At 42.2% G+C, this 19,358-nt stretch overlaps 4 non-coding genes across 4 annotated transcripts; 2 read left to right on the forward strand and 2 right to left on the reverse strand.

The window, feature by feature from the left end:
• The first annotated feature begins 2,328 nt into the window (after positions 1–2,328).
• trnaw-cca lies at positions 2,329–2,400 on the forward strand. The gene has a single exon. It is a non-coding gene; the product is annotated as a tRNA-Trp (tRNA).
• A 256-nt stretch (positions 2,401–2,656) lies between these two features.
• trnap-agg lies at positions 2,657–2,728 on the reverse strand. The gene has a single exon. It is a non-coding gene; the product is annotated as a tRNA-Pro (tRNA).
• Positions 2,729–8,313: 5,585 nt separating this feature from the next.
• trnap-ugg lies at positions 8,314–8,385 on the forward strand. Its single transcript has one exon. It is a non-coding gene; the product is annotated as a tRNA-Pro (tRNA).
• Positions 8,386–11,985: 3,600 nt separating this feature from the next.
• On the reverse strand, positions 11,986–12,059 carry trnai-aau. Its single transcript has one exon. It is a non-coding gene; the product is annotated as a tRNA-Ile (tRNA).
• Between the last annotated feature and the right edge of the window lie 7,299 nt (positions 12,060–19,358).

Here is a 19,358-nt window from a genome sequence, read left to right on the forward strand (position 1 = left end):
AAGGAAAACTGTGATAAATAAAAAAATATATCAGTTTCACTTAAGGACCAAAGGATTGACAGCCGTCCCATATAGATTGCAAAATAGTTGGGAAGAGATCTTTGATGTACCGATCCCATGGCATAGTGTTTATGAACTGACACGCAAAACGACACCGGATTCAAAAATTAGAATCTTTCAATTTAAATTACTATATAAAATCCTTGCTACCAATAGAATGTTATTTATATGGGGGATACAATCTTCCCAGCTCTGCAGATTTTGCTGTGAAGAGACGGAATCATTGGACCATTTGTTTTGGTTCTGTCCATTTGTAGCTTGTTTTTGGACACTGGTCCAGGAATGGCTAAAGGATTGCAATATTTACCTGGAACTAACCTTGCAGATAGCATTACTGGGTGATCTGAAAAGTCATAGTCAATCAATCAATAATATAATAATACTTTTAGCAAAGCTGTTTATTTTTAACTCTCAATCTGTAGAAGCAATGAGAATAGAAAGGTTCAGAATTATTGTAAAACATCACAGCACGGTTGAAATATATATGGCAAATAGAAATCCGATATGGATGGTGTTAAGAGATAGATGGGAGGTATTGAATAGAGTTGAAGGATGGGACTAATAACAAATAACAACAAATAATAACAAAGATAGCTAATAATGTAAAGCATACTGTGTCCATAATAAGTATATAGGCTGTATGTTGGGAGCTTTTGGGAAAGAGCACAGTTAGAAAGATATGGCATATAGAAGCAAACCGGATGGACATCATGAAAACGATCGGAGAGGTTGAGAGTAGAAGTAGTTCAGGAGCAAAAAATTAATAAATAATAATAATAATAATAATGATATATATGTATGTATGTATATGTATATATATATGTATATATATAATAGAATTATTGTAAAATTAACTGTGTCCATAAGGTGTAGATAGTAAGTATAGACCGGAAATAGAGACCTGGGCATTGTTGTTCACTAATTTACTCCAAGTAGGGAAAGGATGGTGGGGTTGAAAAGTAATAAAGGGGAGTATATATATAAAAAAAATAAAAAATATTAAAAAAAAATAAAAAAATGGGGGATTGGAAGTGATGCAGACAATTACATTGATAGAAGATACAATCTATCTGCAATATTAAGCTGATCCATTTCCCCCAAAAAAAAACAAAAAAAAAACAAACAAAAAAAACAACAATTCTCATTCTTAACAATGGGCTAAAATATAGTGAAATTACTGAAATTACTGTGCTTGTCAGCAAGAACACTACTGTTATTCCCCAAACGTATTTTATTATTCCACTTCTTCACAATTTTGCCAGTGTAATCGCATATTTTAAATCTGATATGCCTATTTGTGTCTTTGAAAATGAATGATATGAGGCTATATATTTTTGCAGCCATTCATGGACAGTTTTGAATAAGTCATTCAAATAAGCATTGACAATTAAATGCTCCAGGAATCAAATGTAATTTTTGACATTTTAGTATTGTGCACATGCTAGGCAGAGATAGTAAGGGGACTCAGAATTCATAAAGGCATAATATTTTGTCTACGTAGAGTAAGATGATGACAGGATCTTCAACTAGTAGGCACCTGAATATTGATACTAATGAGATTTTTCTTGAAGGTTGGGTGATTTTGAGAAATGACTTGTTATAACAACAACATTTTCAAACACCCAGCTCTTGATCAGGGGTGGCCAACCTTCCTGAAGTGCAAGCCGGATTTTCTTCCAGCCCTATTTTAAAGAGATAGTTCACACAAATTACAGAATGTTAGTGTCCTTACCTTGAAAGCAATCTATGATTTGGTTACACTCTGCGATCAACCATTAATATAAAGAAAATCCTGTGCAGAACACTGCCCGGCACGTGTTGCATACAACTTCCTACCTGAGAACAGGGCTCAATCCCTGCTTCCCACTGGTTCTAGCATTTGACTCTCTCCCTATCTCATTTCATTACTGTCTGAATTAAGTGTCAAACCACCCAAAAATGTTTTTTAAAAAATATGATCATACTTAAAATGTAATCCCCCGCAAAAGGTAAAAGTAACAAGTCGTTGAATTTTGAGGGGTCATTTAATGTTCAAAGCATCCTGAATAATCTTGACGTGGTTTTTATTATTTTATTTTCCACCCTGGTCATAGGCTTAAGCCATGTCATGGACGATGCGGGTCTTTTGTAACATGCAAAGGCGTGTTTTTCAACAACTTTGTGACAATGTTGTAGTTTACAGTAAATTCTTCCCATGTCACATCAACTACTTACCGTATGACGAAACGTTGTAAAACAAGTAGAGACGGTGTCTGGTTGTTTAACATGGACCTCGTGGCGCAACGGTAGCGCGTCTGACTCCAGATCAGAAGGTTGCGTGTTCAAATCACGTCGGGGTCATTCCTTTTCTTAGGATATATCCTTTTCTTAGTGTGTTTTGTCTTTGCACAAGCTGTGGCTAGACTCTGGATACTACCGTTATCCCTAGGTTGCTTTGGGAAAACTGAAGGAGGAGAGTGCGCTATTGTAAAAAAATAAAATACAAAAAAGACATTTACACAACAGCGTTAGATTGTGTTATATCGTATTGGTCTGTGCTATTGGTAAATATTTTCAATACTAAATATAGGCGTATAGTATTTTTCTTTATAAAACAGGGCTCGTCCGGGATTTGAACCCGGGACCTCTCGCACCCTAAGCGAGAATCATACCCCTAGACCAACGAGCCGTAACTAAACCTTGACCAATTCGCTTTATGACCAATTCGCTTTATAATTCAAATTGCCTTCAATTATCTGCTGGTAGCCAACGCTCCATAATAAATAAGCGAAACAAGTAATACAGGGACCATAACCTATACTGAACAAAAGTATAAACGCAACATGCAACAATTTCAAAGATATCACTGAGTTACAGTTCCTATAAGGAAATCAGTCAATTGAAATAAATTAATAGGCCCTTTTCACGATGACGTCATCTAACTTCCGCCTTTCCGCGTAGCAGGTTAACTTCACTTCCGTTCGCCCGTAACCTGAGACTTCTCAACGAAAATACAACTGTTGACCACTAACTAGCAAGCTAGCTACTTGAAGAAATTCCAAAAGGTACGTTTAAGTTAAATTAGTAAAGTTAAGAGTAATAATGTTTACGTATATGCAATGGTTTGTAACTTGCTAACGTTATTGTTAATTCATAATTGTTCACTGCCTTAGTTACTTAAAAGTGGGCTAACGTTAGCTAACAACAACTTAGTACCAGATACCGATAACGTTAAAAGGTAGCGTTACATTGCTGCCTGGCTGTAATGTAACAAGTTTACTTAGCTAGCTATCTAACCCTTTGTTAGGCAGTTAGTTTATTCATGAATGTATAGTAACTCACCTATTCAAATACTGTTGTGCATGATAGCTAGATAAATATTGATTCCTGGTCAAAGCTGAATGTTAATTTAGCTGTTTCTTTTCTCTCGGTGTCTGTATCGCAACAGTATCCCATCCAACACCGAAGCATGGCACAATCTTCGAGAAGATGCTATTGCAGTGTACCATTTTGTTCAAACAACAAACAGAAATTCCCGTATCTGAGTTTTCCACGATTTCCCTGTTGATGGAGAAATACGTGCCCGTTGGGTGAGGGCGATCAGGAGAGATGAGGGACCAAGTTTTAAGATTCTTCGTGGGAGCACCTTTGTTTGCAGTCAGCACTTTCCCCCTGAGGATAGATACACATCGGCCAGTGGACGGATCCGTATTAAACAGGGATCAGTGCCGTCTAGATTCCACTGGAATGATTGGGGTAAGGATAGGTAGACAGCGTTAAACGTAATACTACTGTAATCCAATAATATATTACTTGTACAAAATGTTTAATAATTTAATCCTGATGCAATATAGCTGCTACATTTTGTCATTTTAGGGACTGAAAAGTGATTACCAAAATGTATCATGACAAGCATATGGTTAATTTCACACATATAGGAGGCGGCTCACAAGCTCGGGAGTCAGTTTACCAGCGAGCAAGAAAGCGTCTTGGTGTTGCTGTCCTGGATGATTCTGATCATGAGATGCCTGACAGCACAGAGGGTGCTTTGCCTGCAGTGACAAACGATCACGACTATGCCTGCCGTCCTTCTCCTGGTTAGTATTACAAATAAGAGTAACCATGTATCTGTTTGGCAAAAAAAGTAAAAGTATATGGCAGTTAAGTAAAAATACTATTTTATACTACGATTTGGAGTAACTGGTCTCTCTGTGAAAAGACTTGGCGTTTTAAACCTCATCCATCTTAGAAGCTTCTTCAGTTTTATTTATTGAAAATGGGATGGGATAGATGAGTAATAACTAACCTACCAACATGTATGCTTTTTCTTCCCCTTAAGGTAAACTGGACAGTGCTACTCAAAGAATTCGAGAGTTGGAGCTGCAAGTGTTGTCCCTAGAAATTGAGATCCAGCACCTGACAGTTAAGAAGCAGCATCCACTCCTTTTTAATTTTTGTGTCACAGATGAGGACTATCGCTACTACACACGATTCAGCTCAAAGGAGGTCTTCACTGTGTTTTGGGATTCTGTTTATCCCTCTGCTTCACGGCTTGTATACTGGTCTAAGGCACAGCAAACGGCACATGTGACACCTAGCCCTCACCGAAAACTTCCACTTATTGATGAACTATTTATGTTTCTGTGTCGTGTTGCAGCTGGGCTTCAGGAGAAAACCTTGTCTACCATCTTTGAGGTCAGCCTGTCCACAGTTAGCCGCATCATTTTAACATGGACTAGCTACCTTTACCAGGTTCTTGGCTCACTGCCGGTGTGGATGACAAGAGAGCAGGTGCAGGCCACAATGCCTGATAAGTTCAAGCTCTACTGCCCTCAGGTGAGAGTTATAGTAGACTGCACCGAGATCCGCTGTGAAACACCATCCTCCCTCTCACTACAGTCAGAAACCTTTTCGAGCTACAAAAATCACACCACCTTTAAAGGGCTGATTGGTGTAGCTCCATGTGGTGTTATCACATTTGTATCAAAGCTCTACACAGGCTCCATCTCCGACATGGAAATAACACGGAAATGTCAGATCTTGCATTTACTTCAGCCCGGAGATGAATTAATGGCGGACAAGGGTTTCCTGATCGAGAGGATGTTGTCAGAAGTGGGGGCAACACTCGTCATCCCTCCACTGAAAAAATCTCCTCAGCTCAGCAGGGAGGACACTCTTAAGACCCAGGCCATCGCCCGGCTGAGGATTTTAGTCGAGAGGGCCATACGGAGGGTGAAGGAGTACCATATCTGGGATGGGCTTGTTCCTCTTTCCACAGTGGGTTCAGTGAATCAGCTGTGGGCCATCTGCTGCCTCATGTCGAACTATCAGGGACCTCTTGACATTAAAGGAGACAAACCAGTCTGATGTTTTTGTCAACTGGAAGTTGTATATTTCCTGAGTAAGCTAGATGGGCTGTAAATAGAAGTACTTTTATATTACTGTATTGTATGTACAAAAAAATGTAAATATGAATTAACTTTGTTGGTAATTTAATTGATCTAATGTTATACTGTATGTTTTTGTTAAGGGTAATAACTTTTTCATAGCTATTAATGAACCTAATGTGATATATTGTAAAAATATCCAACTATTAACCATGTTATGTGCTTATGTGTCATGGCACTGATGGAACTATTAAATATATGTTTGCAAGCAACTGCTTCCAATCCTTTTTGATTTTGGTAAGAGCATTTACAACATCGCAATCCTTTTCAAAATTTGTATTTCAATACATAGATATACAGTATATAACACAATTAAGAAAGGGCGCGGCATTAGCCATTAATACATTACTGACTCTTATCTTACGGTCGATACAAACAGCAGTAATATTAAAAAGAGGCTGCAAAACAGAAACTCGTCAGCTCATAACCTTCGCTAGCATAGGGCTAATTTAAGCTAAATAAAGATAAACACGTACCTTCATAATCAAACAGGTAACCTTCAACGAAGAACTTGTAGCCTTTATCAAGCTTCGATCTTGAAGTAAGGGACCACTTGTCAGCAAGTCGTTCTACGTCGTTAAGTCGTATTGGTGGCAGATGTGAAAGGGACTGGGTGAACTCCATAATGATGTGCTACTAGCTAAGCGTTCCTAAGCGACACCGGATGTAAACATAACCTGCATCGCGGCAGAACGGAAGTTGTCTGACGTCACGTGAAAAGGGCCTATTAGGCCCTAATCTATGGATTTCACATGACTGGGCAGGGGTGCACCCAATTAAATTGGGAGCCAGGCCCAGCCAATCAGAATGAGTTTCAAATCAAATCACATTTTATTGGTAGCATACACATATTTAGCAGATGTTAATGCGGGTGTAGCGAAATGCTTGTGCTCCTAGCGACAACAGTGCGGTAATATCTAACTATTCACAACAATACACACAAATCTAAATGTAAAATAATGGAATTTAGTAATATATAAATATTAGGAGGAGCAATGTAAGAGTCCGTAGTATAAATATATATATATATATATACTGAACAAAAATATAAACGCAACATGTAACAATTTCAAAGATTTTGCTGAGTTACAGTTCATATAAGGAAATCAGTCAATTGAAATAAATTCATTAGGTCCTAATCCATGGATTTCGCATAACTGGGCAGGGGCGCAGCCATGGGTAGGCCTGGGAGGGCATAGGTCCACCCACTTGGGAGCCAGGCCGACCCATTGGGGAGCTAGGCCTAGCCAATCAGAATTAGTATTTCCCCACAAAAGGGCTTTTCTGTAAACTAAGCACTCAGATAGTAGGGCGAGTTCAAGTGCGTTGTAAGCCTACATGATCCCCAAGTCCAACAAACTGTTTTGAGTTCAGCCGTTTTAACCCCTGGTAGAATTTTCTGTCTGTGGCGACCAACGGGTCTCTGCACACATGCCTACAGTTATTCATCATTCGCGCCACCGCCAGAGAGAGAGAAGACAGGGAAGAAACCACAGTTCACCTCACCTGTGTCCTCATCCTAGCCCGTTCATTTATACTTCAGTGATCTGTATCAAATAGCCCACATTCAGGCATGGTCAACAGTAGCACTTCAATGGAAAATCTGCAGGAAAGTGAGTCTTGCAGCAGACATGAGTGAATGACAACTAGCCTATAATACCAATAGTGTGTAAGACAGGTAAGCTTTCCCGTAATTGACCAATATATAGGAATAGTATTTACAAGGAAATCAGGGTGGTGGAATAAAATGTTGTAGCTAGCTACCACCACAACTCACTCAGCTTTAGTCAGGCAGCGCCCTCGGCCAGGCCGTCAAAAAGCTATTTTTCCGCTTTTCAGGGATACTGTTCTGTTTTACAATATTTTCAGGAAGGGTGCAACTGCAGCCCGCAATTCGGGGCGTTCCTGCATGTGGGCATTCCTGCATTTGCAGGAACCCCTCTTTATACTTCTATTGGTCATTTTTTAAGCTATGGCTCCAGTACATTGGCGGGAGGCAGATGCGCTCCAGTACAGTAAATGGCAGTAATAAAGTTGGATGCCAACCGCCGATAAACCCCACAGAAGAAGAAGAGGCGAGGGCGACAACGGTAGCTAGCTATAGTTAGTACACACGGTAGTGTCCTTCGCACCAGCCTGTCGGGCACTGTTTTCCCGTAGTTCTGTTAACAACGGCGAGGGCAGGTATTCGGCCGGAGCGAAGGACACTGTGTTCTAGCTTAGCCAGCTAGTCCTAAGGACACTATGTGCAAGCTAGCTAGCACACAGTGTCACACCCGACTGCTGTGTACTGGTTCTCCTTTGGACTAGCTGGCTAAGCTAGCACACAGTACCGCCTGTCATGCATGGTTTTTCCGGTACACAGGAGGCGGGGGCGACACCATGTGTAGCAAAGGGTGTCACTAACTAGCATGCTAGCTAGTTAGCATACTGTGTTACTCAAAGGTGGCCCACATGCAGGAACGCCCCGATTTGCGGTCTGCAGTCTCCCCTGAAAAAGGAACGTGTGAGCTCAGGCGCCGTTTTATGCCTGGGACGTTAGGTTACTATGGCAGTGACAGTTACATCAAATAATTGAAATATAATGTTACATTGCAGAACGTTGAAAAACTTGTGGTTACATTGAATATCATGCATCTTGAGCTTGTGGCCAGCTTGCTAATAGATACATTTATGTTGTTTCTCCCTAGCAGCGATACAATCTCCTAGTACGTTTTGTGTTGTACCGGCCATACCGGGGATGCATTTAGATTATTTTTAGCTAGCGTTTTGGAAAAGATTAAATACCAATGTTTCAAAAGTTGAATTGTTTTAAGTGCAGTAAAGTGGCTCGTTGGTCTAGGGGTATGATTCTCGCTTTGGGTGCGAGAGGTCCCGGGTTCAAATCCCGGACGAGCCCTTCTTTTCTGTTTTAGGTAAGATCAAATAAAAAAACTGTTTTAGGTAAGATCAAATAAAAAAAGATTGCTCACATACACATATTTAGCAGATGTTATTGCGGGTGTAGCGAAATGCTTCTGTTCCTAGCTCCAACAGTGCAGTAATATCTAACAATTCCTAAACAATACACACAAATCTAAAAGTGAAAGGATGGAATTAAGCACTATATAAATATTAGGACGAGCAATGTCGGAGTCCTGAGTGTATATAAACTCAGCAAAAAAAGAAACGTCCCTTTTTCAGGACCCTGTCTTTCAAAGATAATTTGTAAAAATCCAAATAACTTCACAGATCTTCATTGTAAACGGTTTAAACACTGTTTCCCATGCTTGTTCAATGAACCATAAACAATTAATGAACATGCACCTGTGGAATGGTCGTTATGACACTAACAGCTTACAGATGGTAGGCAATTAAGGTCACAGTTATGAAATTTAGGACACTAAAGAGGCCTTTCTACTGACTGAAAAACACCAAAAGAAAGATGCCCAGGGTCCCTGCTCATCTGCGTGAACGTGCCTTAGGCATGCTGCAAGGAGGCATGAGGACTGCAGATGTGGCCAGGGCAATAAATTGCAATGTCCATACTGTGAGACGCCTAAGACAGTGCTACAGGGAGACAGGAAGGACAGCTGATCGTCCTAGCAGTGGCAGACCACGTGTAACAACACCTGCACAGGATCGGTGCATCCGAGAACCCAAGATGGTGTAGCAGTGTGTTCATGTATTATGTTGTGTCCTCGTGTAAATAGCCAGTTTTTTAGTTTTTTGTCTTTTTTTAGTATATATTTCTCTATCTCACTTCCCATCCTTTAACCAAATATACTTTCCTGCAACCCGCCTCACCCAATGTGGAACGGATTATATTATTTCTTTATTTTTATCAAGAACATAAGGCTGAAACTAGTGTTAAGTTGCGTCAATTCAAATCTGGTATTAGGAACAAGAGGTCAACACAACTTCTAAGATATACTAGTATTTTAATTAATGCAAAACCTTCAATGGTAAAAATGATGTTCGTATATACGGGTTCACTGATATACCACGCAGGGCATTCAGAGAACTAATCCATTGTTATGAGTTCTCCTTAAAATACTCTGACAGAGATAGTTCCCGCTCCCTGCTGGGCCTATCAGAGTAGAGACTGAGCGTGGTTTAGACTTACTCAGCCAATCCGTTGGCGCACCGGCTGGTCCCAGACTCTTGGCGCTCCACCGTTGCACACTGTTGCCAGGCATAAGTTCTTATCATAACAACCTGTCATGGTAAGAAGAGCCAGAAATAGCCCCTGGTTCACCCCAGACTTGTCTGCCCTTGACAGCACAAAAACATCCTGTGGCGTACTGCATTAGCATTGAACAGCCCCCGCGATATGCAACTTTTTAGGGAAGTCAGGAACCAATATACACAATCAGTTAGGAAAGCAAAGGCTAGCTTTTTCAAACAGAAATTTGCATCCTGTAGCACTAACTCCAAAAAGTTTTGGGACACTGTAAAGTCCATAGAGAATAATAGCACCTCCTCCCAGCTACCCACTGCACTGAGGCTAGGAAACACTGTCACCACCGATAAATCTACGATAATCGAGAATTTCAATAAGCATTTTGCCAAGGCTGGCCATGCTTTCCACCTGGCTACCCCCCCCGCTTCTCCTTCACCCAAATTCAGATAGCTGATGTCCTGAAAGAGCTGCAAAATCTGGACCACTACAAATCAGCTGGGCTAGACAATCTGGACCCTTTCTTTCTAAAATTAGCCGCCGAAATTGTCGCAACCCCTATTACTAGCCTGTTCAACCTCTCTTTCGTATCGTCTGAGATCCCCAGAGATTGGAAAGCTGCCACAGTCATCCCCCTCTTCAAAGGGGGTGACACTCTAGATCCAAACTGTTACAGACCTATATCCATCCTGCCCTGCCTTTCGAAAGTATTTGAAAGCCAAGTTAACAAACAGATGACCGACCATTTCGAATCCCACCGTACCTTCTCCGCTATGCAATCTGGTTTCCGAGCTGGTCATGGGTGCACCTCAGCCACGCTCAAGGTCCTAAACGATATAATAACCCTGATCGATAAAAGACAGTACTGTGCAGCCATCTTTATCTAGACTCGGCTTCCTATTTCGCAACAAAGCCTCCTTCACTCATGCTGCTAAACATGCCCTCGTAAAACTGACTATCCTACCGATCCTTGACTTCGGCGATGTCATTTACAAAATAGCTTCCAACACTCTACTCAGCTAATTGGATGTAGTCTATCACAGTGCCATCCGTTTTGTCACCAAAGCCCCATATACTACCCACCATTGTGACCTGTACGCTCTCGTTGGCTGGCCCTCACTACATATTCGTCGCCAAACCCACTTGCTCCAGGTCATCTATAAATCTCTTCTAGGCAAATCCCCGCCTTATCTTAGCTCATTGGTCACCATAGCAACACCCACCCGTAGTATGCGTTCCAGCAGGTATATCTCATTGGTCATCCCCAAAGCCAACACCTCCTTTGGCCGCCATTCCTTCCAGTTCTCTGCTGCAAATGACTGGAACGAACTGTAAAAATCTCTGAAGCTGGAGACACGTATCTCCCTCACTATCTTTAAGCATCAGTTATCAGAGCAGCTTACCGATCACTTCACCTGTACACAGCCCATCTGTAATTAGCCCACCCAACTACCTCATCCCCATATTGTTATTTACATTGTTATTTATTTTTGCTCATTTGCACCCCAGTATCTCTATTTGCACATCATCTTCTGCACATCTATCACTCCAGTGTTAATACTAAATTGTAATTATTTTGCACTATGGCCTATTTATTGCCTTACCTCCATAACTTACTACATTTGCACACACTGTATATAGATTTTCTATTGTATTGACTGTACGTTTGGTTTACCTCATATGTAACTCTGTGTTTGTTGTTTTTATCGCACTGCTTTGCTTTATCTTTGCCAGGTCGCAGATGTAAATGAAAACTTGTTCTCAACTGGCTTACCTGGTTAAATAAAGGTGAACTAACTGCCTGAGTTACACCAGGAACGCACAATCCCTCCATCAGTGCTCAGACTGTCTGTAATAGGCTGAGAGAGGCTGGACTGAGGGCTTGTAGGCCTGTTGTAAGGCAGGGCCTCACCAGACATCACCAGCAACAACGTCGCCTATGGGCACAAACCCACCGTCGCTGGACCAGACAGGACTGGCAAAAAGTGAAAATAGTGAGAGGACGTTTCTTTTTTTGCTGAGTTTATGTGATGGGATGTATAGACATAATGCACAGTATGTGGATAGAATATTTAAAACAAGAGAACACAGTCCTCCGGAGCGTTCTGTACACAATGTGCATGTCGGCCAAGGTTACAGCAGTAGTGTATCCATTTGGGATGTCTACTAGTACACTCACTGAATTATGTATTGATATGACAGATTGTAAAATCATATCAAGATTTGGTTAAGACAGACACAGGTAGCCTACCCCAGTTGTCATTGTCTTCAAATGGCCGAGATGGGCGAGTCATTAAATGCCGTCTGCTATGTTAAAACTAGAATATGTGGTAAAAGGTGTGGCCAGTACGGGTATCGAACCCGCGACCTTCGCGTTATTAGCACGACGCTCTAACCAACTGAGCTAACCGGCCTTAAAGAAAATAGTTCGTGGCAGATAATATACCCCTACTGACTGGTTGCTTTATTCTGTTCACCATTAGTTGGGTTTCCATCCATTTGGCAACAGAGTTCCATGCGAATATTCTAAAATCCGCATAAAAACAATATGTGCATTTTCCCACCAGAGATTTTCCATCAAATTGACGTGTTGCAGACAAAAGGCTGTGCCTGGTGACGTGATGCACATAAAAATACCTTTTGCGGTTAAATTTCCATGTACCGAATAAAAAATACAAGTGAAATGGGTTTCCATCGCATTTTCAACTCTACTGATCATTTTCTCATGAACAAATTTGCGTTATTTAGCGAGTGTGCCCACGCTGGTATTGGCACGTGTGCTGTAGCGCTGTTGGCTTGAGGGCACGTATAGCCTCTGCCCTACATGATGAGATTATGGACAAAATAGCAAGATTGTTTGTATTTGGCAGCCAAGCATCGATGATCATGTCTCCAGAATAAGAGCCCTCGATATTTATTGGAAAGGAGCATCAAACTCAGCAAATTGCATTTACACCACCCTGTGAAATTCATGATCATTTATTTAATCTGTAGCCTACTGCATGCTTTCCAGACGAGTGGTAGTGGGAGGACCACACAACATGTCATCGCGTGACTCCAAATGTACGTTGATATGATGGTTATTATATCAATATTTGCCGACATTTCTCGCATAATCAATTTTACCGACACAAAAAGATCCCACCTTGCCTAGTTTAGTTTGTTTTGTTGAAATTTTGAAAATGTACCATCTGTTTCCTTCGGGCCTGTCGTGAAAATGTTTTATTAGCCATAAAGTCCCGTGCTCTGGATAAGAGCATCTGCTAAATAACTACAATGTGAATGTGTAGCTCAGTTGGTAAACCATGGCGTTTTTAACACCAGGGTTGTGGGTTCGATTCCCACGGGGGGCCAGTATGAAAAATGTATGCATTCACTAACTGAAAGTCGCTCTGGATAAGAGCGTCTGCTGAATGACTGAAATGTATAAAGGTTGGATAAAAACCTGTTTCCTTATAATGAACAAAATGTCGACTGCATAATACTTTTCTTGGAAAATTAGAAACAACTTCATCTTTATTACAGCAAGTCACACATTTTTTTTGCACAACAAACAAATTATCAAATAGAAGTGTAATCTCAATGTTCATTGGTCAGCAGTCTGATAATGTTATTTGATTGACAAGGCTGGTTTGTCTCTGACTTAACCAAACATGTTCCGCGCGTGCGTCCGCGTTCGCCATCGTACGCATGTGGATTTTGTCTATCCGCACCAGAGGCGTTCATTGACACGCAGGTTAAAATACAAAACCTAATGTGAACAAACTATATTAATTTGGCGACAGGTTGAAACACATATGAAACATTCATGGGCATTTAGCTAGCTTGCTGTTGCTAGCTAATTTGTCCAGGAGACAGGGCTTGTCCAGGAAACAGGGCTTGTTATTTTACCTGAAATTCATATGGTCCTTTTTTTGGGATCTTTGTAGAATTTTGACCCATTTTGAGTCGCACAAAATCGTGTGTTCTCTACTCCCACAATTAATCCACAGATAAAAGGGGAAGCCTGGTTTCTTTTTAGTGGTAGTGGTGCATGGGTAAAATCACTGGGGAAGCCAAGCCAGGGGAGGAAAAGCCATATTACAACCTAAGTATTGTGATAATTGCGTTGTTTGCTCTATAATCTGCTAGTTCATATGATATATATATATATACAGTGGGGAAAAAAAGTATTTAGTCAGCCACCAATTGTGCAAGTTCTCCCACTTAAAAAGATGAGAGAGGCCTGTAATTTTCATCATAGGACACATCAACTATGACAGACAAATTGAGGGAAAAAATTCCAGAAAATCACATTGTAGGATTTTTTATTAATTTATTTGCAAATTATGGTGGAAAATAAGTATTTGGTCACCTACAAACAAGCAAGATTTCTGGCTCTCACAGACCTGTAACTTCTTCTTTAAGAGGCTCCTCTGTCCTCCACTCGTTACCTGTATTAATGGCACCTGTTTGAACTTGTTATCAGTATAAAAGACACCTGTCCACAACCTCAAACAGTCACACTCCAAACTCCACTATGGCCAAGACCAAAGAGCTGTCAAAGGACACCAGAAACAAAATTGTAGACCTGCACAAGGCTGGGAAGACTGAATCTGCAATAGGTAAGCAGCTTGGTTTGAAGAAATCAACTGTGAGAGCAATTATTAGGAAATGGAAGACATACAAGACCACTGATAATCTCCCTCGATCTGGGGCTCCACGCAAGATCTCACCCCGTGGGGTCAAAATGATCACAAGAACGGTGAGCAAAAATCCCAGAACCACACGGGGGGACCTAGTGAATGACCTGCAGAGAGCTGGGACCAAAGTAACAAAGCCTACCATCAGTAACACACTACGCCGCCAGGGACTCAAATCCTGCAGTGCGAGACGTGTCCCCCTGCTTAAGCCAGTACATGTCCAGGCCCGTCTGAAGTTTGCTAGAGTGCATTTGGATGATCCAGAAGAGGATTGGGAGAATGTCATATGGTCAGATGAAACCAAAATATAACTTTTTGGTCAAAACTCAACTCGTCGTGTTTGGAGGACAAAGAATGCTGAGTTGCATCCAAAGAACACCATACCTACTGTGAAGCATGGGGGTGGAAACATCATGCTTTGGGGCTGTTTTTCTGCAAAGGGACCAGGACGACTGATCCGTGTAAAGGAAAGAATGAATGGGGCCATGTATCGTGAGATTTTGAATGAAAAACTCCTTCCATCAGCAAGGGCATTGAAGATGAAACATGGCTGGGTCTTTCAGCATGACAATGATCCCAAACACACCGCCCGGGCAACAAAGGAGTGGCTTCGTAAGAAGCATTTCAAGGTCCTGGAGTGGCCTAGCCAGTCTCCAGATCTCAACCCCATAGAAAATCTTTGGAGGGAGTTGAAAGTCTGTGTTGTCCAGCGACAGCCCCAAAACATCACTGCTCTAGAGGAGATCTGCATGGAGGAATGGGCCAAAATACCAGCAACAGTGTGTGAAAACCTTGTGAAGATTTACAGAAAACATTTGACCTGTGTCATTGCCAACAAAGGGTATATAACAAAGTATTGAGAAACTTTTGCTATTGACCAAATACTTATTTTCCACCATAATTTGCAAATAAATTCATAAAAAATCCTACAATGTGATTTTTTGGAATTTTTTTTCTCAATTTGTCTGTCATAGTTGACGTGTACCTATGATGAAAATTACAGGCCTCTCTCGTCTTTTTACGTGGGAGAACTTGCACAATTGGTGGCTGACTAAATACTTTTTTTCCCCACTGTATATATATAGGCCTAGGTGAAAGTACACTCTAAACAGAAAAGGTTCCTGGAGTATGTGGTATCTGGACAGTTTATGACTTTGCTAATGGTTGCACATGGTCTTAGAGGATGTTGACTCAGCTTAAGGGGAGCATCTGGAGAGTAGTTCTATAGGGGCACCCTAAAGCAGAGGAAGTCTGTTAGGTGGAGTCCTGGGATAGGTCTGTAGGGGGAAAACACCCATATTATGTTACATAGGGCATAGGATATAAATACCACGGTTCAAACAAAGGATGGGGAGAATAACATATTTAGAGTTTGGGTCAGGTTATTCTCCAGATGTCTGCAGATGTCTGTAAATTTACGCTGGAATCCTTTGATATAATAAACCTTTATAATCAAAGTACAGTGTCAGCGGACTCCTTGTTCTCACAGCATAATTAGCATCGTTTTCTCGACACTACATAATGGCGACGAGGTATTGGTCGTGTTGCGTCTTTTCTCAGCATTCCATTCATGGGCGCCGAGCTGACTCTCGCTCCAGAGTCCGGCAGATAAGGGTGAGTTTTCTCACTACTTTGGGCACTGGTTAGTTCGTGTGTCTGTGTGTGTGCGTTGAATGAATGCACCGTTAAGAACTTGCGTGTGTGCTTTGCTGTTATTTGCTGTGGGGTAAGAGTCCGTTCTAAATTTCTAAATTTGTTTGCGCTGGTAAAAACGCAAACAGGGGGGAGTGTCTATAGGGATATTTTGCTTGAATAAAATTCAAAAAGATTACAAGGAAGGAAAGGCCAGGAACTAAGGAAAAATGTATACAAATTAGAACATCGCGGATCTATGTTTAGCCCTCAAACGAGGCGATCATTAGGATGGGCCGAAAATCCTAAAAGCGCATTAGGTGGGTTTAGGTCAGTCCCGGGGACTGGGGGTTGTGGTATATACATTCGATTGCAAGTTACCGCTCAACTTATAGTTCACAAAGTATATGTTTGATGTAACCGCTCATTGGATATCCGCGAACTCGAGGTAGCAACAATTGAGGAACAAAGGAAAAAAATGGCGCGATGGTAGTAGCATGCTTAGAGGTCCGTAGGAACGGAAATAAGCCTCTTAAACTGTATGTGTGAGTGTGTGGAAGAGAGTAGGATTTGTGTTCTATGTTTTGTGTTGGTTTGTGAGTTCTGTTAAGTGTTACTGTTTGGATATGGGGAGAAAGAACGGAGGTACAGCGGGTCTGTCTACTTTCTGTTGTTTAGGCTGGGAGAGAGCTGCTTGAGAGCTCCTTCCACTCTGAAATCGCACTGGTGAATGAACTACGCATGCGTGTGATTTTATGAGTTTAGAGTTACGTAGAGCAAATATGCCACTCCCCTGCCTGCACTGAGCTGCTGGGAGACACAGACTCAGAGCAGACAGAGAGGGAGGGGGAGATTTAGACACGAATGGAGTGTTCTGTTTGTTAAATCGGCTGTTGCTTAACGATGAAACTATTTGATTGAGATCTATTGAATTGATAAATGAGAGATATGTTGACGGATTAAAAATGAAAATAATTAAATAAATAAAATAAAATGTTATTGAGCTATTTATACTATTCCTGAGTTAAGCTGTTTGCTTATTTCTTAGAGCGAATGTGAACAGAGGGGTATTGAATGGTTGAAATACCCAGTGAGTGCATTAAAAACTAAATTCTTGTCTGTTCTTTGTTCTTCTGTGATATGAGAGACGATAAGAAGGAGGAGACAGAGAGAGAGAGAGGAGGTGCTGACGAGTGCATCATGCGACAGAGTGTGCTGCAACGGATCAAGTCAAATCAAGGCTAGTACTGTTCTATTCACAAAACGTACCTTCCCATAGAGGATATTTTGGGTGCCTAGCATATTTGATGTTATGACAATTTGACAAGGACTTGGCAACAGACTGATCAATTGATGTAATAAGAATTGCATTTTGGAGTTTTTGTGCATGAGTGGGTTTGATTAGAGTTGAGTGGGGAAATCGAGTACTGACATTATTCTGTACAATTAAGGTAATTGGGTGCTTATTAAGCAATGGGGTTTGTGAGTGCTGTAGTGTTGCTGGATTAGAGGTCTTTTTTTTTTGGATTGCTCTGAAGTTGACTACTTTCATTTACTTTTCCTGATTGGATGTGGTAAGATTGCCACTAATCAATAATTTGGTAAAATAAAATAAAATAAATACATTGATGAATAAATTAATAGATTGATTAATTAATGAATTAATTAATTTGGGGAAGAGAAAAAAAAAAGAGGGAACAATAGGCTACATAGTCTAAAATAATAAAATAATTCACAATAAAGGAATATAAAAGAGTTGTTACAAGGGGGGAAAAGGACATCAAAACTATGAAAGTAATTACTCCTGTTGATGTAGTACAAAATAGTAATCCTCTAGTTAATGGTATTGCAAGGTTATCTGGAAAAGGGAATAAACGTTGGCATGACATTGAACAACCATGGCTAGTGGAAGGGTGTCAAGGGGTGCTGAAGGTGGGTGTGGTGCATGAATCAAGCGCAGGACGCAGAAGCTCAGTCCAAAAGACTTTAGTGCAATATTCACGTAGAAAATAAGCACAATAAGCCCGAAGGCGAAATAACGGCGCACACAGGCGTCAAACAAACGGCGCACTAACATGTGCGAAAAACCTCTCCAAAACACTGGAGGGAAGTACGTAGCTCCAACACAAAACAGAAGAGCAATCACACACAAAGACAAACACACACAACGAGAACTAAATAGGACACTAACGAGGACTAACAAGACACAGGTGTACAACATCAAGACAAAACCAAACGAACATGAAACATAGATCGGTGGCAGCTAGTACTCCGGGGACGACGACCGCCGAAGCCTGCCTGAACCAGGAGGAGGAGCAGCCTCGGCCGAAACCGTGACAGTAACCCCCCCTTGACGCGCGGCTCCAGCCGTGCGCCGACCCCGGCCTCGGGGACGACCAGGAGGACGCGGAGCAGGGCGCGCGGGATGGTCCCGGTGGAACTCCGACAGGAGAGATGGGTCTAGGATGTCCCTCCGCGGCACCCAGCACCGCTCCTCCGGGCCGTACCCCTCCCACTCCACGAGATACTGGAGACCCCCATCCGGCGTCTTGAGTCCAAGATGGACCGAACGGTGTACGCCGGAGCCCCTCGATGTCCAGTGGGGGCGGAGGAGTCTCCCCTATCTCATTGTCCTGGAGTGGACCAGCTACCACCGGCCTGAGAAGAGACACATGGAACGAGGGGTTAATATTCTTATACTCAACAGGTAGATGTAACCTATAACACACCTCGTTCAATCTTCTCAGGACTTTAAAGGGCCCCACAAACCGCCGACCCAGCTTCCGGCAGGGCAGGCGGAGGGGTAGGTTTCTGGTAGAGAGCCAGACTCGATCTCCGGGTGCGTACACCGGCCCCTCACTGCGGTGGAGATCGGCGCTCGCCTTGTGACGAAGGACGGCCCGCTGCAGGTGGACGTGGGCAGCGTTCCACCTCTCTTCCGAGCACCTCATCCAATCATCCACCGCAGGGGCCTCGATCTGGCTCTGCTGCCAAGGTGCCAGAACCGGCTGGTAACCTAACACACATTGGAAGGGGGTTAGGTTGGTAGAGGAGTGGCGGAGAGAGTTCTGGGCCATCTCGGCCCAGGGAATGTACCGTGCCCACTCCTCCGGCCGGCCCTGGCAATACGACCTCAGAAACCTACCCACATCCTGGTTGACACGTTCTACCTGCCCGTTACTCTCCGGGTGGTACCCTGAGGTAAGGCTAACCGAGACCCCCAAACGCTCCATGAACGCTCTCCAAACACGGGAGGTAAACTGGGGGCCTCGATCAGACACTATATCCTCGGGTACCCCGTAATGCCGGAAGACGTGGGTAAATAGGGCCTCAGCGGTCTGTAGGGCAGTAGGAAGACCCGACATAGGGAGAAGACGACAGGCCTTAGAGAACCGGTCC

Source organism: Coregonus clupeaformis, chromosome 6 (assembly GCF_020615455.1).
Source record: "Coregonus clupeaformis isolate EN_2021a chromosome 6, ASM2061545v1, whole genome shotgun sequence".
NCBI lineage: Eukaryota > Metazoa > Chordata > Actinopteri > Salmoniformes > Salmonidae > Coregonus > Coregonus clupeaformis.